General features: G+C 40.6%; 1 protein-coding gene across 2 annotated transcripts in view; it reads left to right on the top strand.

Moving 5' to 3' along the window:
- Nucleotides 1-25,975, top strand: part of CPNE4 (copine 4) — a 234,934-nt gene that overhangs the window by 92,883 nt on the left and 116,076 nt on the right. The window lies entirely within an intron of this gene.

Here is a 25,975-nt window from a genome sequence, read left to right on the forward strand (position 1 = left end):
CTAAAGTATTTATTTTGGTGAACTGGGAGTTTACAACAGGAAGTGTTGAAAAGCACCTTCTGAATTTTATATTCCCATCTCACTGCCCCTCCTCCTTCAAACCTTTTCTTGAATTCACATACTATAAATATACTTTTCATGAATTGCATATTTTCTTGACTTGGATTATATAGAGGGTTGTTGTGTGGGGATTTTTTTTTTTCATTCTGTCTATTCATGTCTGTATTTGGCTGGCATTGTGCCTTTTCACAGCTAGTTTGCCTGCAGTGGATGCCATATGATGATGGATTTAGCCACCTGTGTAGCACTGCAAGTGATATTGCTATAACATATGTTTGCTCTTCACCCCCAGCGAAACCATTTCAAGGCAAAGCAATGTCAGCAGGGAACGAACGCAGGCCAGATTGATGTAATCAGTGATTTGCCTGAGTAGCTTTACCACCAAACAGCTCCTAGGGGGTACGCCTAACATTGCCCCTTGGCTGGCAAAGCCTGTGCAAATACAGACAACATCCTAAGTGAACTTACTTGCTGGTAAAGAACAGTTTTGTTGGTAGAACTTTATTTGGTGGGACTTGATGATCCATGTGTGGTACTCAGGAGTGACGCCTGATGTGGCTAAATCAGCACAAGCTCAGGGCAGAGAGCTGCCAGCAAAGGGTCAAGGGAGGGAAGTCTGAGACAAAAAAAAAAAAAAATTTCAGAAAGGTGGTTTTTTTTTCCCCAGAAAGGTTTGAGTAGCTCTTTAAGTATGTCTCTCAAGCTAGGTACACCAATGTTGTTGTCCCCCTAACAAAATAAACAGCCATATAGGACTCTAGACCAAGATGGAAACAGCCACCAGCAGCATCCAGTGGTTGCACTTTGTGACCCCATTGTATGGTGGCGTGCATACACTCAGTGGCAGAAGAAAACCAAGTGCATGGGGAAGGCAGTGATAACAAGGGCAGAGATGCTCAGTGACGAGCACAATGGCTAACAGTATCTCAGCTCGACCATTGCATGCAATCATGCATTTGTATGCAACTAGAGGTACTGATAAGGTCGAAGCATATCGGGAGGCTGTATGCGTGCAAGAGTCAGGTGTGTGCATGGGGTGGTCTGTGACGCTGCCATAGCTCACCCATGCCTGTTAGCTCTGTAGGTGGATAACACCCTAAGGTAGACACTGGAACAGATTTTCAAAGCCAGGAGAAGATTTAGATGCTCAGCACTATTTGATGACCTGATTTCTTGAGTGACCTGGTCCCACCACACCATTACTCCAGGGGACTGAGAATAGACTGTTGCACAGTTTTAGGAAAAGGCTCAGGCTGTTGGAAATATCTCCAACATATCTCCAAAACTGAGACCAAGTACGTTTGTTCTTGCATAACCTCATGGATGCATCATGCATGTGATGTGTATTATTAGAGTGCTCCTTGAATGAGCTCACATGGGTAGAAATGAAGGGCCACTCCTGGCTATAAATGTGTTTGAACCTAGGCCAGGAACTACTTTATGTGCCAAGCCCATGGCACCTCTTCTTGCTGATGGAAACATGCATGTTATCCTGCCAATAAGGTATTCACCCTGAGAGGAAGAAATCTGTGGGCCACTGCTCCTCCTGGTGTCTCTACTGAAGCCTTTTGAGTAAGAAGCTCTGTTCATTTGTAAATGCATGACATTTTGAGCTTTTGTACAGTGAACGGAAGCTCCCTGGGAGGCTCATGGCTGAATGATTTCTTCCTAGAGTGCAGTAAATGAGGTTAAATCAATTTCCTCCTGCAACAGGAGAGGGGATGGAACGAGAGGAAATAACATTTCTCCCTTTAGCTCTCAGAGAAAAGTAGTTTTATTTACAAAACTTTTCATTACATTTCCCCTTCTAGTTTCTCTCAGTTGTTCACATTTCCAAAACTGGGAAATCTTTTGTCTCGGGCTCAAAGTCCTCTCGAAATCTCTAGTAACAAATATGACACTGGCTTATCAAGAACCTAAAACCCAATAATATTTCTTTTGCATTAAACCCCTGTTACTGTTATGGAAAAACCTGTAATCAGTACTTACAAGTTGGGTAACACACTGATATTTAGTATCTCTTATAACTGTCAGATATGTGAGATATTTCTGACAGCTGATGGAAACACTGTGGGAGTCAGGTAGTACCTTTGCTAGATTGGAAGAGTGAGGAGAAATGCCTCTCCTCCTCTCCCTGTTACCTTGTCTTTGATTCCTTGATGCTGAAGAGGTTTATATGTATTTTGTTGCCTTGCTGTCCTTTGTGTTTGGATGTGATGGGGTGGGAGGAGAGAATAATTCCATGGAGCCATAACCTCACTTCAGACATGGGGGTGCACACATGGGTGGTGGTGGTGGACCGGGCAGCTTGCTATTTCTTTGCATTTCTCCTCCCTCAGTGTGGGATAAATAAGATGCAAATAGCACTGAGAGTTGAATAATTACATGGAAAATAATAGGTGAAAGGTTTTGGGCCCCCTAAGAAAGACTGGCTTTGGCCCCCTCTGTGTTTTGGTTACTTCTTAATTATTGTTTAAGCTGATGTATGTTTCTCTGAATGATTTTGAAAATTCCTAGAAATCTTTCAAGGCAGGATGGCAGCACACCTGAAAGATAAAGACCAGTGTCTGGAGCTCTGTTGGCAACTCAAATACATTTCTGACTAAAATGCAAATGTGTCAGGTGAATTGAGCCTGGGAAGGGCTTATAACGTGCACTGTATAAGGGCACTGCGGTGAAGTTTATCCCTGTAAGAAATAATGTCGATTTGGAACAAAATATTAAAGCAGGGAAAAACTCTATAAGCATGGTTTGGTTCAGAGGTACTGAAAACTTCCTCCTCTGACTGAAGTGCTCAAGTCCTTTGCAAATATGACTAAAGTATATATTTCTAAAATCATATATAAAAAAATATATGTACATATATTTTTAAAGAAATAAAAAAAACCTTTTAGTAGTTGTCTGTAGTAGAATAAACTTCCAGTTGTCATTTGATAAATACACACCAGAAAATATCAGTCACTTTCAGTAGCTCCCTAGCCCAATAACCATGTTAACCTGAGCTATACCGAGTCTGTCCTCATTTTTTTTAAAAGAGCCTTGTATTCCATGTTCCATTTTCTTAAAGCTTCCTGAGAGATTCAGGCTTTTTATTTCCATCAGGCTAAGTGGTGGAGGATCTTTTGCCTTACGATGATGAGCATTTTGTTGCCCATGTAGTATTGCATTACACAGGATTTCCTCCTCATTTACCAGGAACAGGCCAATGGAAGAAATCCTTATAGGAATAGTATTTGGAGTCAGGAGGAAGGTGAAGTAAGGACAGATTCACTCAGAGTTGCTTTTTGGTTCTAATGACTCTCACTTATTATTTCACAATGTCTTTACATACGTCTTAGGTTACTGGAGGTGAAATTCTCCATGCTGAATGGGATAGCTCTGTTGCAGATGAATCAGAAGTTCGTAACAGCTACACCACACATTTCCTGAAGGTGTAGCTTTTCCAGGAGTGTCCCTAGAGCAATTCTGGCTTTTGTTTGAATTACTTCACCTAAAGCTAAATACCCCATTTAAATCTGGCACTGTCTCTTGATGCCCATGATGCCAATAGTGTTCACATCTAGATTTAGGCCCATTTCTTTCCTTAATGAATGATAAGCATCAGAATAAATTATTGTGGGTAAATGACTTCTGCAAATATTTTTATCATCCTCCTTGAAGATTAATGAGGTCAGGGAGCAATATTTTGTAACTTGTTGACATGAACTTCATGATTGTATCCCTTTACCACTGTGAGACAAAACATTACTCTTAAAGTAGGAAAGGGAATTTTAACACAGGATTGAATCGAAAGGTCCTTATGTTTGCAAAGTCAACACAGGTACAGCCCTTTAAAATGTAAAACAAACCAAATGGTCTTATTTTTAGGGCAAGTGGGCTACACATCTACCAAACACTAAAAAGGTTTATGGTTTACTACCACTTCTTTAGGGCAGTCATCATCTGCTCTTGAGCATGTTACTGAGCAGTGATGTGGGTTTGTTTGGTATCTTACAATGTCCCCTTTTCCCCCCATGTAATTCCTTCATATTATGTGGACACTTACTGAAGTACATGTGTAGCCAGGCAATAGGATGCTCCAACCATGAAGAAATAATGGGAAGAAAAATGTCAATGTTTAGATGCAGTGTTTGTAAACAGTGTGTATAATTAGCAAGTGTTGTATTGGATGGCTAATATCACTTCTGTTAGCAGTTGTTTAGGAAAACAGATTTCAGAGCAGATTCTACATGTGTGAAAATCTAGAGACCCATCTAAATATGCTTCCATGTGCATATGGATTTAGAGCAGCTCTTCTGCCTCTCCTGACTTCTCTATGCTGTTACTTCTTTGAGAGGAGTAAAGCCTGTGCTGGAAGTGTGTTCAGCATAGGTCTGCAGCTTAGAATGATGGAGTGGACAGTCTTCCTCCCCAGTGTCAGTGCACGTCCTTCTGTTTCTGGGCTGCCTGGAGCAGTCACGATTTGATGGGACAGGCTTAGATTCTGCCTTCCTTTCTTCAAAGAGTTAGCTGTGATTGGCTACCACAGCCTTATGCCACTGACAGATCCTACAAAAAGTGACCAGTGTCTGACCAAATGTCTACCTAGCTCAGCTGCTTGTCTCCTACCGTGACCAACAATGTGTTGTATGGAGAAAGGTACTGGAAACAAGACAAATATTGGCTAATGCTTTCTTCTGTGCAGCTTCTCAGCATTTGTCAGTCAGAAACTTACAGGGCCCTTAAGGTAGAGGCTGGATTTCTTGATGAGAACTGGCTTAACCCAGCTTGGAGCACAGGTAGAGGAGCCCAGGTCTTTGTGGCCTCCATCACAGGCTGCCCAGGAATCTGGTTCTCTTTTTCACATTAAAATCTTCCATGAGTTGCCTGTGGTTGAGTTTTGGGGAAGCAGGTGGGGATAGTAGAGCGTGTACACAGTTTGGAAGTGATATGAATTAAAAATGTGTTAAGTTGTAAATAGAGGTGTTGACAATATGGTTGGCAATAACAGATGTACTTGACAGAAGGTGTGGGTAGCTGTTTAGTGCTCAGGAGGAGAACGTTCAGCCCCCCTGCTCTTCAGGAGTTTTATGAAACGCTGTCAGACCCAGAGTGTGTTTGAAAAGCACCTTCATCCTTTCAGCCAGCCGGACTGTATGTGCGGGAGAGCGTATGCTGGATTGGATATGCATCTGCTGAGCTACCTCTGTTGTAATGTACATCTGCTGTGAACAAGAGAATGCTGTACAGTCCTGATGGTTTGTTTTGCTGTTTGTCATAGGATGTATCTGAAGCCAGGTTCAACAAGTCTTTTCTTGTAACTGATAGGTGGAGTGTCAGAGATATCATCTTGCTGCCTTGTTGGCCACTTCTCCTAGTGCTGCTGAGAGCCTCCCTACCATATGTGCACTCCTGCACACACTGCTTAAATTTTCCATATGCCACCTGACAAGCTTTCCATGGCACTTTATACCACCTTGAAATAACTCCCACTTCTTGTAACAAAATGTGTCATGTGGGAATATTTTGCCCTTCAGAATATTTCACAAAAAATTCAGACCTTCTCATGAGATGAGCAGTGCCTTTCCAGGAAGGTTTAGATTTTCAGATTACTACAGTAGACAGTAAATAGTCTGCCACTATCACAAGCCAACAATGCATTCTAGTCTTTTTGCCCCCTTAGATCTTCTGGCTGTTCTCTGTCGGTAACTACAGAAGGAAAAAAAGTCTCTTAGAAGAGACTGCATGGTATCTAACATGGGGACTGTATTAGTTTTTCATTTTTATTTTTGTGACTCTAGGGAATCCATCTCTGCAGATAACGTCAAGGCAGTCCCTTCCCTCTGAATCTCAAGCTTCTTGATGATTCACCATAGCAATCACCTATGCGGCTTTTATCCACAGAAATTGGAATTTAAGCACTGTTTCAACACAAATTTTGAAATCTGGAGTGGACAGACCCTGTGCATTTTTCCCTAATGCATCTGGTGCTTCATCCAAGCATCAGCAGTACAAGTCTGGATTTCAGTTTGAACCCAGGAACATCTCAGCAATTGAGTCGCATGAGAAAAACACCCACTCCAGAAACTTGCTGATTATTTCTAGAGATATTGGCTTTTTTTCCTTTCTTTTTCATTCTGTGATTGGTTTTATATTGGAGGAAAATTGTGCAAAGTACACTTTCATTTGGAGCTTTTTACATAAGTTACTTTCTAAAAAATAACTTGACCTAGGCCTTCCAAATTCTTTTTCTGAGACTAGCTGTTTACATAGCTATGTCACGTTGTGAAAAGATCAGTGATATATTAAGAATTTGGGTGTACAGTGCGGTGGCTTTATATTGCAGGTGGAAAAATTCCAAGATAATGCTTTGAGGAATTTGTAATTAGGTGGGGGTTTTTGCCTTTGCCTTACAGTAATTCCATGCCACATTACAATTAAGAAATTGCATTTTAAAATACAAATGTTCCCTGCAGAAGATAAAGGAATGAAATCGCTGCCCCTTTTCATTAAGGTGGGTGTCATGATTCAGACAGATGCTGAAAGATATTCTGCATGATGCCAATTCCATGTAGGGTTTTACAGTATTTCTAGAATACAGGTGAGAGATTTTAAAAGTTTTTTCAAAGGTTGAGATTAAAAATCCTGTTGCCTCTATACGGAGTAGGAGCAGATGTCAAGAACTGTAACTTTCTGTTGCTGAGGAAAACTGTGGTGGTTTATCTGGGTTTTTGTCTTTCTTGTATAACTGAGTATGTTTATGGTGGTCCTTCAAAGAAATGCCACAAAAGGCAGGCTTGCTACCTCTCAGGGATGCCCAGGTCTTTTTGAGTTTCTCTGCCTCATAGACCATACTAGTTGGAGTGCTGAAGCCAGGGTTCACACATCCTGCCTTTCTGCAGTAGTCTTCATCCCAGATAATGTGTGTCTGAAAATAAGCAACAGCAAAGCTTTCCTGTTAGACTGAATAATGCTTGAACATTTAGGAAGATATTTGTTGTTTGTAACATTACTAACTGAAGGCCCAATTATAACTGCAGCAAGCAAAAATAAGCTTGATTTGAACTATTGAGATAATTGTTAGGGCTTTGTCATTTCAGAGAGGGTTTTAAAATTCCACCTAGCAATGACTAATGAAAACGGGAGGCATGTGCAATTTAAACAGCAATATTGTAACTGTTGGCAGAGATTACTTTTAAGACTTACATTGCTATATAATTAAAGTATTAGGAAGTGCTCCAATTCACAAAACACTTAGGTCCTTCATTACTTTTTTGCAGTCTGGTCATCCATTAAACCTGGGGAGGTTTCTGTACCTACATGAAAGGAGACGTGTAAATGCTTTATTGAATCAGGGTTAAACTAGCAGCACTGCCTACTATTCCATGAGAACTTAATTTCTAACAAGCCTTGCAAAGACTGGAAGATTTCATATATATACTGATAAACAATTTCTCTAGAATAAATAGACCAGCTCATGAATAAAGGACATTTTTGGAAAAAAACATATGACAGCAAATCTGTTCTTGTAGTATTTGTAGAAACACTGAAAAGTTTAGCAATGGTTGAAAACCATCTCTCTGCATTGGGGATTTACATGGATTCTGGATATTGATATTTCAAGCACGGATTTACTGGCAGGGAAGCAGTATTAAACAGCTTTAGGCCACATTATCACTGGTTTGTGTGATCTGCACTTCCACATCAGCTGACATGGGTGCAGCTGCACAGATGTCCTTAAAGCTTCCCACCCCTGTTATATCAGTGACTGTGGTGAAATAGTCTGCTGCTAAATTAGATTATAGGAACATCCCCACAGGATCTTAGAAGAGCTAGTTCTTGCCTTGAAGAGTCTATGGTTACGAAGACAAAATACAGGCTACACTGGGATGATGGGGAGAAATGAAAAACAGATTGCTTGGGTTTATCATTCATGTGTCTTGTTTTATGGTTTTCAATGCAGAATTAGTTTTGGGTGTGGTTTTTTGGCTGGTTTTTGTTTGGTTAGTTGTCTTTTTTTTTCCATAAACAGTACATATACCTATATTCATTCTGCAAAGTTGTGGGTTCTCTGTATCTGATTCATCAAATCAGTTTGTTTTGTGCAGATCACATGGCTCATTATCCCTGATGGAATCATGGCTGAAATGTTCTCTTCTGACCTGTCCTCTGTGTTTTGGTACACCTGTCCCTTAAAAATTTTGTGTCAGCAGCCTGTACATCCATGCTTTCACATATTAGATTAACACTTGGGTCTTTCTGCAGTATCTTTAAATAGTTCATGGAAAACCCCCCAACTTTTTCTACTGCTGAGCTGGATTAGCAGAATATTGCCCCTCCCTGCACCAAAACAGATTCTGAAATTGAGATAAGTGATTTACATTCTAAAAGGCTCATTAACCATCAAACTGCTCTGGATTAGATCACTAATGGCATCCTGATAGTTGCATGCAACTTCCAGCTGATCTGTTGATAGCTAGCATTAACTCCATTTGAATTATAATGAGGTGGCCCTAATACATAAACATTTATTAGCAGGACTCTGTAGCTATAATGACTGCCAGCTCTGTGTTTTAATTTTCACTAATAGTTTCATGCTCGTCCTAGATATTGTTGCTCACAGGACTAAGTGGGATGCTATGCTTTGGCAGTTTATGCCAGAGATTCAAACCCAGGATACTAAAATCTAAAAGCGTGAAATCCTGGACTCATTCCCTACATGTGACCCAACCAATCATGTCATTACAGCAGGGATTACAAAGGTTGACAAGGCCAACTGCACACATTTCAGGGCACTGCATCAACTCTCCCAGCTTGTGAGATCATTAAAAAGAAAAAGATTAAGAAAAATCAATGCTACCTCCATTTTAGGTTTTTGCGGTCATCCAGTTTTCAAATTACTAGATAGTTCTCCTTATATGGCAGAATTTGTCCTAAAAACATGAAGAAAAGAACTTTAGTTTAGAAAACTTGTATATTGTTATTCGGGTTCTTTACAAGATGTGCCAAAACTCATGATACTTGCAGCAAAACCAAGACAATTGGCGACACTTGGAAAGGACGGAAAAAGTTGTTGCAACTAAGTTATCAATGTATTTGCCAATTCCCTGGCCTACCTTCCTCCCATCACTCTCAGCAGCATCCCAGCACAACTTTGCATAACTCCCAGGATAAATTCCATGAAATCCTCTTTGGTTTTTTTCCCTCTGTGCTGACCCACACCTCAGAGGAGCTAAATTCTCTTGTGGGAAACCTCCAAGCTGGGTTGTGGCTGTCCTGCTACTCACTGGTTTAGATGTGACCTTCAAAAATGCTGAGCACTTACAATCCTCGTTGGAATTAGTTGGAGCGCTGGGAGCACAGCAGCCTTAAAAATCCAACTGCACATATCTCAATGCATAGACCCTGAAACAAAGACGTCTGAAATGAAAGGCCACTGTTGAATACATTTAGTCCTAAGAGATTTGCATTGTGCAAATGCAGGAAGTGATATTAGAGACAAAATAAAATCTGCTAACTGGTAGAAATATGAAGCCGTCCTTTACTATCAATAAAATAAAAGCAAAGGTAGAAAATTGAAGTAGACAAAGAAAAGAGGGGTAAAGACCATAGGACTCAATCTCAATGAATAACTAATTGATTGTACTTCTTCCTGTGCTTTCTTCCTGATTTTCAACATGTCTAGATAAAGGCATTCTCCTTGAGCTGCTTTCTTCTGATTAGATAGGATTGCCCTATCAGAAAAGAACAGAAGTTATTTATTAGAATGGGTAGCTCTTAATTTAAAACAAGTTGGCCTTCTGGAGATGCAGATTGTTTGAAGGCCAGTTATGTCTCTATTGTATCTCGATATTGACGGGATTTGTCATGGTTGGTATCTACTTCACCTGGTTGTCTCCATTTGAAGCTGAAGAGAGCAGTGTGTCTGTGATAATTACTCTTTCATACCGCTGCCTTTTTATTCTGCAGGAATGTCAGTAAATTAGCAGGATGAACAATGTTCCACTCCTGATTGTTTCATGGGAGATTCATCCTACTGCTGTTGCTTTTCCCTAGCCTTTATTCTCCTCTAGCCATGCTAGCCTTTCACCTGTCTTCTCTGCACTTCACCCTGCTAGACCACTAATGCCACTTCTTCAACTGAGCAGCAACCACGTCCTGGTTTTGTTTCTCTGAGAGTTGGCTAAATGTCCTGGGCGTAAGCACGATGTTGAGATGAGTCATTTAGTGCAGTATGTTTAAGTGTGTTTCAGAGCTGGCAACTGGAGCTCCAAGCACACAACAGACTGATAGAGAATGGATTACAGGCTGGACTTCTTACACATGTAGAGCAACCTACCAGTTTTTAGTAGTTTGGGAGTTTTTGATCACCATCGATGATCAAATGGCCTAAGGGCTCTGTCAGTGTTACCTACGCGCAGGCAATATGCTTAGAGTGATAAGATCAATTGAAGTTCTGCCCTGACATGCTGCTCCTGCTTTCCTCTGTGTGGTTTAGCCAAGATCCCTCTTGTACTCGATCGCTACAGGGAAAGTTTTCTTTTGACTTTGTCAATCACTGAAAAGTGCTTAAGGATTTGCTGTGCCGTACCAGAGAGTGTCTAACACCAGGATTGGTTGAGTAGGTGGCAGCCTGATGGAGGTTTTCATAAAAGTGCACCTCGTTGAGGATACTTGTTGTGTGCCTGGACCCATCTCTTCCTTGTTTAAATTTAGCCCCAATGAGCCCAGTGTGTGGTCAGCACAAGGCTCGGAGCTGAACCTAGTACTGAGAGCATCCTCTCTCAACCGTCATGTGTTTTGGGGTCGGACTGTTGGTACAGGAAAAGAATAAGTTCATTGCTGCAAGACCCTTAAATTGGAAAAAAAATGCCAGAATGTGCTTGCCCTTCTGCCCAAACCTGCACAACAGGGACAATTTTCTAGAGTGTTCCAAGTCTAAAGATAAACTTCCATCAAGCATTATTTACATTTTTCATTTTCGCATCAGTTTGTTCATAGAAAATGCCAAGGTGCACAGAGGAGGTTTTGAAAAGAAGCGTTGTCAAAGGGAATTTCAGAGGAGATATGTGGAGAGCGGGTATTCAAATTAATTTTTTTTGGTTGGAAGCATTGGATAAACTTTCTGAATATATCAACTGAAAAACAGCATGCCTGAAATATATTAGCATATTACGATGCTGAAAGGCCAGTTTAGAAAACATCATCTTTTTTATGCAAAAAACTTGAACACGTTTCACACTGCAAATGCGTAACAGGGCTACTGGTTTACATTGTTTTCTATGTCTGTTTTTTAGCAAGACATGAATGCATCTTTGAGTTTTCTTGACTTCAAAATTACTGGTATTAGGCAAAGACCTCAGATACACTGAGAGAGAACTGAAATCCACTCAAAGTTTTCTTTGGTTCATAACAGGTTTACAGTCACTGAAAGGTGAAGGCGGGAGAGCCTTACTGCCAAATGTGGTGCTTCTGTGGGAGTCCAGCATGGCAGCCTCTTGGGAGAAGAAATTATTGTATCATTTTTAGTTGCATTCTTTTCTTTTAAAGTGGATAAAATGCAGGACATCTTAGCCAAAATGTCTCACAGTGACGTGTTTCATCCCAGAGGCAGCTCATAGCTTTTCAGCGGTATCAGCAACATTAAATTTTTGGACCCCATATATAAAGACAAAATAGCTTACGAATTACTTAGTCACTAATTAAGCAAGTTCCATTGCAGTGGCCCCCAGGGCAGGTGGTATTGGAGCCAGGGGCAGGGAAGTGTGAGGGCTGAGAGCAGCTTTGGGCATGACTGCCTCCTCCTGAATGATCAGGCTGTAACCCCAGCTGGGCTGTGTATGCGAACTGGGTGGGAACTGGGACCTTGCTACGTGGTCTCAGCATGCTGGACTGCTTGAGTGTGCTGAACTTTTTGCTTCTACTCTAAGCCAGAGCAACCTGGGCAGTGGTTTTATTTTGAAGCTGTTTTCTCATGCCTACGTGTCTGCCTGTGCCTATATCCAGCCTTAATATAAGCCTCAGAAGGGCAGCCCTGAACTAAGCCTGGGCAAGTCTCCATCAAAATCTGCATTGCTACAAGCTGCTTCTTCGCAGTTTAAATTGTAACTAAATTTTACAGTCCACCAAGAAGACCAAATCCTGTTGATACTGCTCATTGATTGTGGCCATTAATGCCTTCTGCTTCATGGGGCTTACCATGAGTTTCATGGGTTTTACCTCAAGGTTGCTCAGATTTCGCTCTTCTGTGATATTTTTGGCCTAGGTTTCTTGTATAACCATATTGACCACTCTCCTAATAGGCAGTACCTTCCACAGGACATTGTGCTCTGTCTGTTGGCTGTTTTGTCATAAGTTGAAACCCCCAAGTGCCAGGGCTGAAATTTCTCATGGTGGAATATAAAGCTTCTGCATTGTGAAATGGTTCTTCTTTAAAGTAGTTGGGGACTTCTTATGTACCCTTCATACTCGGTGTAAAAATCCCAGACTCCTTTTCCCTTATGGTGTGCTGTAAGGAGGTGAAGAAAGAAATTGGCAGGTATAATTTCAATGTGATTGAATATATCTTGTCTCAGGTTCTTCTCTTCATGCCATTAGACTTGTGTTTTCTTAGGCTTACTGCCTAAATAAGACATGAAAGCCTTGAAGTGAATTTTCTTCAAGCTATGGAATTATTACCACCTTTTCAGATTAAGTTAGTAAGTAAAGGTTTAATTAGCTCATTGCTGGTCTGGGGCCTGATTTCCCTCTGTATTGCACATCTTAAGTCTGTGCCGTAAAGTGGGAAGTAATAATGGCTCTGACTGACAGGATCTGAAGGACAATGAGATTAGTTGGGAAATAAAGAGAGAATGTGCAGAGATGGGAAATGGGTTAGTTATAACAACATAGATGTAAAATGAAGTTTGGGGAAAAAAATTTAAAATTGAGGGACCACTGTAAAAATATTGCTGATTAATGTTAGAATCTTCTCTCCCAGACCAAGAATAATGAGAACACCCTCTGAAATGGAATTATGTATTTAATTAATTTATATAATTAGGGTGTTCTTGTAAATGCAAAAGTGTAAGTGCTGAATTGTATTTTTTTTCTTTACAGCAAATTAATTTTTGAATTAATTCAAAGTTATTTTGCTAAGACATGACATAACTCTGTGTACTGCTTTGCATCTGGTAAGGCATCTGATAAAATAGCAAATCAGCTGCTGAAAAGTATATATCACTGATGAGGAATACCTCCTTTCTAAGCTCAGAGCTCTCCTGTGCACGAGGGAACTTCCTAATTTTTCTGTCCCTATGTCCTCAAATAACAAGGTGCTAAAACTTTTGATAAATGTATATGCTTTAGGCACCCAACTCCCTTGAAAATTCCACCTCTAAAGTAATACAATCAATCAGTAGTGTAATATTGAATCATTATGGAACATGTATAACTTACACCAATAAGCCTGTATTTGCAATATGTAGAACATTATAGTAGGAAATAGAGGTAGATAGGTAGACTACTTTCCCTTAATTGAAGTACCCGCAAGACTAACACTTGTCTTTTATGATCAAATCTTGTGCTCACTAGTTGAAAAAGTCAACATTTAACATCCCTGCTGTTGCTGAGTGATGTACCAGGGCTGGATTTGGTGTAGTCTGCACATTTGAACCTGCTTCACAGCTGTGCATATTTCAACCAATTTTATAAATCCTTGTGAATGTAAGAGGGACTGATGTGTATGTGTGCTGTATATATCTGATGTATGTGGACATGTCGGGCATATTGTTTGTGAGCAACTGAAAGGCATAACGCTTTCCAGGAGAGCCTGCAGCCATTGCAGGAAGCTGCTTTGGGCTGCCTATTGCCCAAAGTGGTTGGGCGAGCAAGTCAGATTTAGTAAAAAATGGTCCCTATATGTAGCATATCTCTGGCTGCAGTCATTCTCAGAAAAGGGAAAATCATGGTTATCTCAGATTAAGGTTGTATACCTTTGGGTAGCATGCATGTATATCAGGCTAGATTACAAGGCTTTTGTTTTCCAGAAATCATTTCAGAATAGATATTTCCAGATAAATACAGGAATTGTAACTCACTGAGATCCTTCAAGAGCAGTGCAAACCAAACAGTCCCCAAGCGAGGAGTCTGATAGGATACTGTCTGCAAAACTGTAATACAGCTCAGCTGAACTTGCTTTCCGTTTCTTACCAGTTAGTTGTGTACTAACTTACCAATTCAATGTGAGAATGTGTGCTTGTGGCGTAATTGGGCTGAAAACCAAATAATATCATATTCTATTTTCCCATTTTTTGTGGTAGTTCATGGAAAGGCTTCCACTGTTGCTCCTGGGTAGTGGATCAGGCTGTTGGGCTGCTATGATTTCAGCAATGGCAACCCCACTGACAAGCTTAACAAGATGAAAGAAAGAATGTGAGTACTTATAATGGACATGAGTCACAAGGAATCTGTTATTTTTCTAAGCAGTCATTCCAAAACATGGTCAAGATTCCCCAGTTGTGTGCAAAGACTGGAGCTGGCCTTGCAGATTGTTACTTCTAGTCCAGGAATTCAGGAAAGCCTGGTAAAGCAGTGTCTATGTTGTGTGATAGTGCATTGCCTTCCTGCTGCTAAAGCCTCAATGATGTAATTGATTTAGCAGTTGAATTATAACATTAAAAGTAAATTAATAAATATTTAATTATGAGCACTTTGATAGCAAATGAATTTCTTAAACTAACAACTTGACTAGGCCTGTATCAATTGACATAATTCATTAACCCGTATGAGAATCCATATTAGTTACGCTTAACTTACATGAGTGTATGAGGCAGGAGATCTTTCTCGGTATAAATAAATTATCAAATCACTATTTATAGTCAGTTAATTAAAGAGGAAATTAGTGAAGCAGTGTAGATTTCCTACTTAGTATAATGTAGTTCCACTGATATTCAGTGAGCAGAGGATCATCACATTACTTCATTTTTCTCTGTTCTCAATTACCTCTAAGTTCCTAAGAAATGGTATGATGCTGGATTTCTCTCCTGGATCAATCCTGTGCCACCATGCACTCTTCTAAAGGCCTCTTTGCAGGCTTCGTTACTGCTCAGCAGCAGCAGCAAAGATCTGTACTTTTGTTTGAACAGGCCGGTACTACAACACGTTTGTCCAACTTCTAAATCTTTTGCCCTCTAGGACATGAGGCAAAGAAGAAACATGTTTTTAGTTGCTGTGGAAGCACGATGCCCAGGATGTGAGACTATCTAAAGGTGGCAATACTGAAAATTAATTTTGGAAGTCAGTTTTGGAGAAATGAAAAGTGGGATTAGCAAATAAATACTTTGCATCCTGATTAGAGTAACTTCAAATGAATTTCTTTGTAGTCCAATGCTGCAGCAGAATCTAATTGTATGTGTTCTGGTAATCAGCTGAGGATTCCTAAGCGATAGTATTTGAAAAAAGCAACCTCCAGGTACCTGGCACATTTTAAAACTTATCCCAAAATGTAGTAATGTTGTAGCATTTTTTGTAGCTGTTGTGCAGGCAAGGACATGTATTGCATTGTGAGTCAAAAGAATATTCAAAACAGAATTTCCTTTGGAAGTAAAGAACTTAAAATTTAGCTGACCAGGAACATCAAAATATCATCTGTTTGGGGAAAAATAGTCAAGTAATTGACACATGCCTTGATAAAAACCTGTCCCTTCTTGCACAGAAATAACCAACAAAACTGTGATTCTCCCTACAAGTAGACTAAACATGAGCAACCAAATAACAATGAAATTGAAAGTCCGTCAGTGAAGACCCATATTCCCAAGGCTCACTTTCTAATCTGTGGGGGAAACTGTGTGGAGAATATATAACTGAAGAGCTTTCAAATGGCTGCATAGTGCTCTGACTTCAGACTGCTGGCAGGCACTGCATTGCTTATTAGCATTTTGTGGCTCGTCGAAAGTGGAGGTAAATGGCATAATATGGGAATATTTTTGTTGCCACTTCGAAGGACCAGTCTTGTCCTCTACAAAAAGCCTGTGTCCTCAGGGACATGTAAATTAAGAAGATTGGATTGAAGCTCTCAACATCAAATGAAGGTTGGGGAATAATAAATGGCAGTCGTCATAGTCTTTGAATGTCTGGGCTGTATTTCGGATATAAAGTAAAGGAAGATATAGCATCCAGGCTTCAGGGATCAGCTTTCAGGTAGCATTCAAGAGCTTTCTCTTTTTTTCTTATGCCAGTGTAATCACATCTGAGTGGGTTACAGCACCTTATCCCATGAGATGTTGTGGGTCATTATCCACTTGTGTTGATGCTTGCTGAGTGCTTGTTAAATATGCAGGGAGCACAGCACATGGATATCTCCTGCCACTGAGCAATTTCTGTGAGGTCCTTCTGCAGTACTTACAGCTGGGTCAGGATGTGTTGAATACCTCAGAAAAAGCACTCTTTAATACCAAAGTTTCTACAGCTGCCAATTTGGTATGGTTTTTAAGACTCTGAAGGTCTAACCAGAATAAGATAAAGGGCTTTGACATGAGTAATTCCATTTACTGGATGAGCACTCTAGCAGGAGTAGCATGATCATTGCTTTTCTCTATTCAATGACTCTGCAGGAGGTAAGCTAGTGCAGACAAGAGCGCAGGCACTCTTATTGCTGCCTGCTCCACAATGCAACTCAGTCCATGGCCACAGTCACACTGGAAGGGGTGGCTCCCCCAGAACATCATCTCCTGCAGCTGCTGGCCTTGTGCAAATGGAGCCTTGGGGAGTTTGCTGGGCACCCTCAGTAGAAGAGTGTGGGGGGGGGGGCTGCTCAATGTTTTTTTAAAACTTTAACTCATGTTCATCCATTTCAGCCAGGTGTCAATGCCAAAAGGTAGCTCTTATGCTGTTGTAATTTGCTGTATATGGCAGCTGGCAGTAAAATCAGAGAGACGGTGATAATTCACATTGAACAGAAATATGGTCATAACACTTCTGGAAGGGGAGCATACAAATTTTGGAGATAAAAAGGGAGGAGTCCTCAGGCATCTTTGGAATATCTTCCATCAATGACACTATGATCACAGCATGTAATCAGTATAGAGGCTCTTAACTGAAGATGGAGCCATACACTCCCCTCAGCTGATGAAGGCCATCAAAGGTCTGGCACAGCATACACACTAAGCAGTAGCTCATGTTGGGGGGTGCTGGCCCTGGCTCACAGACTGATATTACACTCCAAAGTACCATGCATACCTCAAGTTAGGTAAAATAATAAACATTGTTACAAAAGTCAATGCTTTAAAGCAACTAGTTATTTGGAAATAGAAACCTAAATTTTTGGTGCCTAAGAGGGTATTGTGTTACCTCACCTCTGAGTGATACCTCATAGCTAGTTATGAGGACAACTTCATGGCTTAAGCAGGAATACAGATGAAACAGTTTGCACAATCCTCTCTGCTGAAGCTGAGCACTACTCAGGGCAGTGAGGGCCAAATGATGAGATATCCCAGAGCACCTGGGGGAACCCACCCTTGGAGCCTCCAGGTGAGGTGAAATCCTTGTGCCACTTTTCAGGAAGTTCAGTTGCTTGTCAAGAAGTTGCCCAAGTTTCTTATGAGTACCTGAAGTGACGGTCTCTCTTCAGACTTGTCCTTCTGATCTCCTGCAGGACTCAAAATGTAACACACAAAAATTCAGAGTTATAATTGTTCCCATATTAAATGTAAGAAAATGTAAAATATCTTCTACAAAAGGCAGTTATTGCTTTCTTGCTGAGTTATCATGGTCCTCTCTCTGTTCAGTCCAGTTAATCATTGTTCATTGCAAAGACCTTAATTTACGCTGCACTAATGATGTGCTCTAAAGCAACATTGTGCTTTTTAGGTTCACTGAAATGTTGTGCAACTGGCTTTTCAAAACTGGCTTGAATATTCACAGTACAGCAGCTGGTGCAAGAAGTATTGTCCTTTATAACCCAAGGTCAATAGATATAAAAAGCTTCATGTTTTACAGATTTTACATACAGAAGTAGTTCTGCAATTAGGCTCAGAGAAGCTGCAGTGTTTATATTTGTCCTCAGTTAAAATTTCAGGGCTGGACTGCTTGGCTCTTCTGTGCTTTATGCCAAATCTTAATTTACAGGAGGCAAATTAAAACTGCCATCCATGTTTTGCTTACCATCTCATAGCCTGGACTGGCCAGGCAGTAAGTGAAAGCCTTTGCAGATGACACAGTCTGGGGTTTCCTCCTTTCCAGGCAAGGAGCTTCCTCAGGGAGCTGGGCTCAGTTCAGGAGTTCACCAACCCCTCTGCCCGTCGGTGCTTCCCCCTGATGGGCCAGCAGATGGAGAAGGGTCAGTGCAGTGCTGGTAGCTGAGCTGAGACAGTGACTAGGTCAAGAGGCCAGGACGGGTGGAGAATTAACAAGTGATGTGCGTGCATGCATTTGGCAGCCGGGACTCACTTTTACATGAGCACAGCGTGACCCAGAGGCGCTGCTGTGCCAGGGTCCTGGTGACCCTTCCTGGAGTTACACACGGTGTGATGGGTCCGGCATTGGTGTTGGGGGTTGGCCAGTGTTCCCGTGCCACCAACGCTATGGCACTGCATTCATGTGTCAAGCAAACTGAAGACTGTATGTGTCATTTTAAGGCATTTCTTAGGGTCAGGAAAGGTGAAGTCATGTGGTGGGCCATGGCTGTAGTCTGCTTCTCTGGAACGGTGAGTCTTTTATAATTTTTACAAAACAGAACGCAGAGGGCTCCATGTGAAATAGCCAGTAGGCTGGTGGCTAAGATGTTCCCTGGTGGTGTGAGGGAGCCAAGTCAGCATTTCTGTCTGAATCAGACAGAGCAGAGACCTTGGTCTGAACCTGTGATGTCCAGGAGGAGCAGCTGGGTTATTTTCAAACCCTTCCAGGCAAAAGTTTCATCAAATCTCTGTGGCTGACAAAGCCTCCAAACTTCTTGTTTAATCTAAGTTCATGTTCCAGTGACACACTCTTTCACTGGAAAATACCTGACCATCTCTGTCCTTATAGGGACACAACAAGTACGACTCATCCCCTGTGATACAACCAGATGTATTTTTGTGTATTTTTTTACTGGATGTGTATAAATTAGATGCTTTACAGTTTACCACTAGGCCAAATGAGCCTTTTAGTCCTTTGTAAAAAAAAAAAAAAGAAAATATTTGAAGTGTGATTTAATATTTAAGCATGCTAATATTTTAATCTTATATATTAATATTCATTAACATTAATACTAGCATGTTAATATTTAATATTTTGTATATGGAGTTTTTAATATTTTACAAGCTTTTTATTTTGTTATTTGGAAAGGTTTTTTAAAAATATTATTGGTAGGAAATAGTGGGTCAGAATCTACCCAGATTATGTCACTGTTATCCAACTAAAAATGTCACAGAATCACGGCATAACAGGTGTCCCAGCGCTGACAAATGCAGATGGAGTCCCATCAGCAATGTTATCAGGAAAGCAGTTGTCAATCCAAAGGGTTTACATGCAAGTCTCCCCAAAAAAGTAACAATTTTAATCTGTTTGCTTTCATTACAGTCCATACAGTAGCTAAAAATTATCACTCCAGCCCAAAAGATTTGGGTTTCATGACATTAGGCTGAGAAGTCTCTGTCCTCAACCTCCCAGAACTATTTGAATGAAATGAAAATATTTCTTTCTAGAGGAGAGTGAACTAAAAGTGGGTATCTAGTGCATTCCAGGACACATTAATGCATTAGTTGAGCACTTGCTTTTTTTCTTTCATACCTGAGCTTTCCTAAATGACAGTGAGAAGGAGGGATATCTTTGTACTTTACAGTATCTTTATGCAATGTAGAAAGCCTAGACTTTACCAAGGAGGTCAATGACAACAACTGCACATGGTTCTAAAGCTAAATGGCAGCTTTTTGTAGCTTCCCCAGAGATCTCTTCTGTTCCAGAAAACTGGGATTCCCTTGGCACAAGGGTTCCCAACCAGTTCAGGTCCTCCTTTCTTCATACTGGGGATTAAGCATCACTCTTTCCCTTCCCAGCTGAAACAATCTCTCTGTTCAGCTCCTGAATAATGTTACCAAGATTTGCCTGCCACTAGTAATTAGCATTATATTGCACCCACAGTTATTTGCAGGTTTTCTAACTGTGGGAATTTGGGATTGCTCAGATGAGACTCTGAACTCTGTACTGGCTGGGAATCTGCCAAGGATCAGTATAGGTCCTCAAGTGCAAATACTGAGTGCCTGTCTGTGCTGTGGCTATTGTAACTATGTTGTGTTTTTTTTCTAAGTGAGGAGATAAACTATATGCAAATAGCTGTCAACAATCATATTTCTCTCCTTTAAAAAGCTATGGGTGTATAAGGCAAACTCCATCCAGGATCTTCTCAAAGAATTTATACACAGTATATATTATAAATTATCTCTTTCCTGCTTCAGAGCAATGAAAAGGTACTGAGAAAGTAAAAGTAATTAAGCAGAGGACAGTCAGTGGCCCTGAAGAGAGAGGTGGGCTTTCTAAATGAAGAGTTTTTCAACTAATAATAATGCTTCTTTTACTATAATTCCAGTTGTTTAGACTGGAGCCCCTGGAGGCCTGGGCTGTTTCTATGTATCAGTTTTTCCAGTGCTTAAAAGCAGGTCTTTGTGGTTGTGACTTGGGGTTTACAAGTTATCTAATATTTATATCACATAAATTAAAGAAACTACTTGCAGATAATTTCCAGACCATTCGCATTAAACGCTTCTCTTCCAGCTAACTTGCAGCCAAAAGGTTTTTGCTAACATTGACAAGATTGTGCTTAGCTTTGAGCTCTACAGCCTAAAGAGTTAAAGGCCTATTGGTTTTTTTTCACTGTTTTCAAACATCAATTAAACTGAAAAGAAGGGCTATAAATTATGGTGACCTTTGCAGTGACTTTTCATTTGTGGGATAGAGATGTGATGGTGTGAATGCACTGTTAATAATAAAAAAAATTATTAATAACTTCCTCAGGAGCTGCCAAGCAAAGTGTAAATTGCTTTCTGCTTGGTATCAAATTTTCATGTAAGGTATCCGTATCATGGAAATTTTTAGTCTTGTTAAAATTCAGATGACCTAAAAATAATGCTACCCCTTCACCTCTGTACGTTTTGTCATCTCAGCTGACAAATGTGATTTTTCTAGTTTTAATCAATATTTTATAATGACTTCTACTGAAAATATAGCCTATTGGTTTTCCCTTGTTGGCCTGTAAAATGTATAGGGAACAGTGGGTTTATTTGTGGATCTAAGAACTTGCTAGAAATGTAATAGCCACAAAAAGCATGCTTTGGGCTGAATAGCAGCACCCACTCTGTATTTAATGGAATTTGCATGTTTATGGCTTTTCAACAAGTTTTTTAAAAACACTTAAGGAAATGCAGCACCAATATAAATTTTCAGACCATAGTTCTGTAGACCAAAGATTTTCCTTAGTTCATGAGACATATATATATATTGACTATATCATTGCCATGCTATTTCATAAGTCTGATTAAAATTTCCACCAAAGAATTGTCTTTTTGGTGAGAAGTCAGTGAATTCCCCATGGCCCTTTGACTCTTGGCTGCTCTTCACCTCAAAGACGTCAGGTAATAACCACTGAAATTTTGTTTCTTTTGGGCTAGTTACACGTTTGCTAGGAATCCAATGGAGAGCAGGTAGGTACCAGTTATCTGGGTGGGACACTGAGTTCTCCACACTGTCGATCTGTGCTAAACTCTGCTAAATCTGTGCAGAGCTTCAGGTCCTGTAGGTAATTCTCCATTTCCCTGTTTCCCAAGGGCATGCTGAGAAAGCTGTGTTTATGGTCACTTGAAAGCCTTAGATAGCAGGTGACAGTGAGATTCTACCTAATCATTGTTCATCCTTGTATATGCAATAGCTTATATTTCCCTCTAATTTTGATAGAAGAAGAAAAAAATCCCCTTCAGGCTGGCTATTTTTCCTCAACTTGACTTTTCAACTAATGGTGGAAGATGGAGAGGAGATCCTCAGCCCATACTTTAACCATTGAATTACTACTCTGTCAGTGAAATTTTAGCTAGGATGAAGAATTGTTTCCTCACTGAAATTACCATGTTTATCATAGTTCTGTAAACCTCACTGCTTTTCAGTAGCTCACAGACAAAAGATGCAAACAGCATAAGCAGCCTGAATTTTAGTATTTTTTTGTCTGTGATTGAGCTTCCTTTAATGTGATGCTGAATGACTGCAAAGATGGTTTTGGAGTTCTTCAGCAGTGATGGTGGGTCAACAGGAAAGCAGGCAAACATTTTTGCTAACTGTCCACCCATGGTGAGCAGTACAAAGAGAAAACAACTTTCAAACCCAGCTTCCAGCTTCCTCTGGTTTTGACGAGAGGATTCAGAAGGCCCAAAGCAAGAAGTCCTTTTCTTGTCTGTATTGAATTCCTGCTGCTGAGATGGTGCTTTATGCTGTGGAGGCCTACTTTGGTGTTTGTATGTCATTCATAGCTCCCCAAGGGGAAGCTCACAGGGTGGCTGCATCCAGATGGGCCTGCCAAGTAATCCTGGCTGCTCAGCAGGATGCCGCCTTCTGTGGAGTGACAAGGGCCAAAAGAGATGAAGGGGGGAAACAGCATGAGTCCATCCCAGGAGGTGAAGATGGAAGTCCTTTTCTCTGTATAAATTGTCCTTGAAGGGAAAGTGCAGGTAAAGCTGTACCGTGAAGCAGATGTTCAGATCGTGATGTCAGCTGAAGCACTGCTCTTTTTAAGGTCAGTTTTAACTGTTGACACAGCCCAAAGGTGCATGTAGCTGTCAATTGTTTCTTTTGTAAATTTGTTCTGCTTTAATAAATTGGAGAAATTCCTTGTTTTAGCAAAGTCCAGAAATAACAGATGGCTCATATGTCAGGCATCAGCAAATCCTAAAGCTGTGGGCACGACCTCTGTCCATATCCTGTGGAGAAATTTACCTGCCTTCAGGAGTAGGTTGCCCAAGAGTTTAGTTTCTGTAACAAGACCAAAAGTGTAAGTTCTTCTTGCTTATAATATGCTGTTGTTGGACTTTAAAGCTCTCTTCCACAAAAGTAATGGAGATTTAATGTGGTTGCTGGTGTTGTGTTTTGGAGAGATTCAAGCTGAGTTCTAACTTCCTGAATGCTCCGTTGATGAGGCTGGGCAAAACCTAACTGTGTTTTCTTTAAGCATTTGAGCCTTCATCGTCCTTGCAAGTGGAAGTGCTGTTACTGATTTTGGGGTGACAGTGGGATTAAGGACATGTGGCATGAGGTCGACATTTTGTCAGACCGCTATGGACCTGTGTTTCGGATTAGCATGGAACACGTTATGAGATTTTGCTTGAAATGAAACAGGTCCTGCAGGTACTGGGAGGAGTTGTGGTCAAAAACAAGTCAGCATTTTTTTTTAAGTGTCTGTGGCACTGTAGTTTGTGACCTCCTTGATGATTATCAGCGTGAAACTGCACCTAGCAACAGTCTTCTCACCAGTTTTCATTAAGGTTTCATGCTTATCCAGCATTTCTAAGGGAACATTAAGGCTTTACAATTGAATACGAGAGCAGGAATTTCTTGAACTGTTCTGTTCACCACTGCTTCTTCATCATGGGTCACTCCAGCTGGTTATCAGAGCTTGACCCTGCTGCACCATAATCAAAGCAAGGGAATGGAGCTGGGCTTCCCATGCTGAGGACACTACCATATTTTCTAGCCAAAAAGTAGGGTAACTGAAATATGCTGACAAAGCAGACTGGAGACAAGGTAGACTAATAAGCCTAATGCTATTGCACACTGCTGACTGCTGAGAGAGGCATGAAGAATATTATGTCACTTGTGGGTCTGTTGGCATTGCTTTTTCAGTACAAATTTTTCTCACATAATCCCGTGCTCTGACATGCTGGCTTGATGTATCGTCTCAATAATGTGAGAAGACTGGGGAAATTCAGTAAAATGGCTGTATTTCAGTACTGTGCCTGTCAAGGGAAGGATGTCAGTCAATCACAGGCTGGAAGAAGCAAACAGTGTCTTATCACTATGTGAGACTAAAATTCTTAATGTCCCTGTGTGCAGAGCTGTACCTCCATTTTCAGGCACTTCACTGCCTTAAACAGTCACATGTTTAACCTGTATTGAGCACAAGTGTAAATCCTGCTGCATTTGACAATGGAGAACCATTTCCCCACATTCCAGAAGCAAAGTAGAGAAGAGGAGAAATGGTCCATTGCCATATTAATGAAGCAATTAAAATGATGCCATTAAATTATCAGTTTATGCACTTATAGGAAATGAGTTTAGGAGATTGTTGTGGCTATGAAAAAGATTTAAAACTGATCATTTAAATGTTTTGATTATTGGATCTGCTGATGCACTATTTCATGAGATGATAGCTCTTCTGCAAGTGGATCAAATCACTTTCCACTCAGAAGAGATCTCAGAGACATCCCATTGAACTGACTGGTCACCTGACATAGGGAATATTTCATGTTGTAGCAGTAAGGGTGATTTCAAGTGACACTGATTGCAAGTGGAGATCAAAAAATTTTTGAGATAGGCTAAGCACCTGAATGAAGGTAGCTGATATCCCTTCTCACTTATATAATTTTATTATGCTTTACATCATTGTTATCAGAACCATCATTTTCAGCTAGTCTAAGCAAAGAGATTAAGAATTGGATTTGTAAGTAAGGCTGCTATCCTTTTTGTGATGGTCTTGTCTTGGCATAGTCAGAGCACATTGACAGAGCTGTGTGAGGAAACAACAATGGTAGCACTGGTTTGCATCTGTTTGATGACTGGTAGCATCTGTTTAATGATTAACTAAAGAATTTCAGCTGCTAGAGCTGTCAGTCTGACACCTTTGATGTGCACTAAAATAAATCTGTGCTACCAGGAACTTAACTTTTTTTTTTCCCCCTCTGCTTTTGATTTACTTGACTCTTTGTGTCCTTGCCGATAACTACTAGCAAGGCTAATGCGTTATAAACTCTGAAAAGTGAAGCAAGCGGCTGTCAGTTTTTTGCACAACAGATGTTCCTGATCAGGAATCAGACAGAGGATCTCATCACTCTTCCTCTGAGCAATTTAATTTGTCTTTTCCATGGCACACGAGCTACCTCCTGCCTAGTGACTGACATGCCCAAGTCTTACTCATTTTAGGATCAGTTTCTTTAATCTTACAGAATTATTAGGGGTTTTTCTGTGCCAGAGCAAAGAGAGTGGAAAAAAGGAAATTGCTTCATTGCTTATGGTGTCACCAATAATGCATCATAATGAAAAGTAGCAAAGGCCTACTTCAAAATAGGCAATACAAGTGCTACATTTTAAGAGAACTAGAAAGTACCATATGAGCACTTTTTTGAAGAAATGCAGTTTAGATTTGATGGTATTTCTTTAGCAGTTGTAAGATCAGAGGTAGGAATGAGCAGAGTATAATCCATCAGATTCTTGTAATGCAATTTAGCGACGTGGAAAAATGGATATATTTTTAAGGGAAGTTGTTTGCCATGGATCCAGTTCTCCACTCCTTAGTCATGCAAGTTGTCCAAAATGAGTAATTACTGGAGGTTTTTATTGGTTTTCCATGTAGTTTGATAGAACTGTATTGCTCTGCTGCTGATTTGTAGTGATGGATGTGTACTGCTGGAGATGTAAATTCTGTAGTTATGCTATAATTAATTTCGCAGTTATTAGTCCACCACAACAGACAGTTGTTTTCCCTATGCACACCTCCTGGCTTTCCCCTTGACTCATCTAGTATACCTAATGGGGGCAGTCATTGTTCACCCTGCAAAGGAGGCTGTAGACTGTGCCCCCTGTTCCTACCAATATCTGCCCAAGAATATGCTAGAAGGGAGAAGCAAGGGAAGTTGGCGTATCTTGTGCATTTCTGCACAGAAATGGCAGCTGCTGCTGCCGCTGCCTATACGAAATGGCAGTGTCCATGGCCAAAGTCACATGAACA

Source organism: Phalacrocorax carbo, chromosome 2 (assembly GCF_963921805.1).
Source record: "Phalacrocorax carbo chromosome 2, bPhaCar2.1, whole genome shotgun sequence".
Taxonomy (NCBI): domain Eukaryota; kingdom Metazoa; phylum Chordata; class Aves; order Suliformes; family Phalacrocoracidae; genus Phalacrocorax; species Phalacrocorax carbo.